At 40.5% G+C, this 2,072-nt stretch overlaps 1 non-coding gene across 1 annotated transcript; it reads left to right on the forward strand.

The window, feature by feature from the left end:
* Positions 1–1,145: 1,145 nt before the first annotated feature.
* LOC142430150 (U1 spliceosomal RNA) lies at positions 1,146–1,306 on the forward strand. Its single transcript, XR_012780615.1, has one exon. It is a non-coding gene; the product is annotated as a U1 spliceosomal RNA (small nuclear RNA).
* Positions 1,307–2,072: the final 766 nt, after the last annotated feature.

Genomic DNA, 2,072 nt, shown 5'->3' on the forward strand with positions numbered 1-2,072 from the left:
CAAGAACCTTCTTCTTTTGCAAGGACTTGTCTTCCCTTATAACACATCCAACGTTGTGAGACAAATTCTCCCCGTCTTCACTGCTGAGAAACCCTTAACTGTACTTCCTCCCTGCCAGGCCTTTTTGTTTTTCTGACAGTCCCTGAAGCTTTCAAGATTCTTTTTCAGCACCATCATGCAACCACATTAATTCTTCGTCAGTCTTATTTATTTATTGCCTCCCTTTCAAATGCATGTGGGCTACTGAAAATGTCATCGTTTGAATCAGGCAAATCTCGGCTCTGAAAGTGATGTCTTTGCCTTTTAATATTTGACTGGAGGCTGGGAGGCGAGCCATAGGACTCAGCCTTGGGGTGATGCTCCTCCCCACTCGTCAAGCCAGGAGGAGGCCAGACAACATGTCAATGCTCATTTTATCCATTTGTAGTTTGAATAGAAAGAATATTAACATCCTGTCGCTAAAAGCACAGATTTAAAAACGCATTATCAATTCAGACAAAATTGATCTTATTCATTAATTACACATGGAGTGTTCAATTAGGGGAGATCAAAATAAGTGACTGCAATACTCAGTTTATGTGTTGAAATTGCTTTTTATAAATTTTTATTTTTCATGCTGCGGCAAATAACTGTTTGATGAGATATTTACATTTATAAAAATGTAGTTATATGACATTGATCTAGCATTTATAGCTTTATACAAACTATGACCCACATAAAATATTACCTACTTACACAAGTTTGGATTAAAATTACATCTGACCAAATAACTGTGACTTTTACACATACGTTTGCATCCTATGTTTATTTGTTCACTTGTCCTTTATTCATCCATCCATCCATGAAGTTATTTATTCATCACCAAAGAAGCTAAATATCGAGAAAGAACTGATGTTGAAAATAGAAACGAAGAAAAAAAAATAGAAACGACCTGATGTTGAATTTATATCTACTAATCAATCTAAGTATGTCTTTAGACCTTAATTTCATCTGTAAATTAGTATATAGTTTCAGCATCACAGAAACACACAAGCTACCAAGTGGTTAGAAAACCAATAGTGGAAAACATGCTCAGCATATCTTAAACGGAAAAAACTCAAGAAAATATTAAAAACTTGAGTTGCAATATTAAAAATATTCAAACAATACTTGCCTGGCAGGGAGATACCATGATCACGAAGGTGGTTTTCCCAGGGCGAGGCTCACCCACTGCACTCCGGGTGTGCTGACCCTGCGATTTCCCCAAAGGTGGGAAACTCGACTGCTTAATGGTGACAGTGGGGGACTGCGTTCATGCTCTCCCCTGATGAAAAAAAGAGAAAATACTTAAATCTTAAGTTGAAAGATTCTATAGGAAAAATATTGACTGATTCAGGAAGCATCAAAAGACGATGGAAAGAATACACGGTCACTCTCTCAAAAAGGACTGCTGTATAATCAATCATTTCAGGAGGTAACATATGACCAAGAATCAATGGTGCTAAAGGAAAAAGTTGAAATTGCACTGAAAGAATTAAGCAGAGAACTTCCAGGAAGATGATGCTGATATAGAATACCTACTCGGATCTCTCTTCCTGTAACTCAGAGAACAACTGGTAAGGAGGCCACTTTGGGGAACCTAAACACAGGCCTACATTCTAGACACTGGGCTGTGACTCAGACTCCCCTTTCCTCCTAGTCCTGCCTGTGGAGAACATAGAGGATCTATGCTGAGTTCTCCCTTTTATCATGTGTGAAGTCCCTTCTCTGGTTGTGGTGGGGAGCCATGCCCCCCTAGAGAAGCAGGCCAACCCAGGAATTTAGAAGTTGGACTCAGACTCAGGGCACTGCAGGGGCAATTTAGACTTCCCACCCAGATTCTCACCCATTGGGAAGGCAGCGGATTCTCACTGAGATCTCCCTTTCACCATCCCAGTGAACCACCCTCTCTGGTTGTGAAGGGAGCGCTACACAAACAGAACAACCCCGGGACTTTAGAAGCAGAACCCAACCTCAGGGCACCACATAAGTGTTTCAGACTTCCACCCAGATTCTAGCCCACAGGGAATGAAGTAGAACCATACTGAGGGCTT

The sequence above is a fragment of the Tenrec ecaudatus genome, chromosome 16, assembly GCF_050624435.1.
Source record: "Tenrec ecaudatus isolate mTenEca1 chromosome 16, mTenEca1.hap1, whole genome shotgun sequence".
In the NCBI taxonomy this organism is placed as follows: Eukaryota; Metazoa; Chordata; class Mammalia; order Afrosoricida; family Tenrecidae; genus Tenrec; species Tenrec ecaudatus.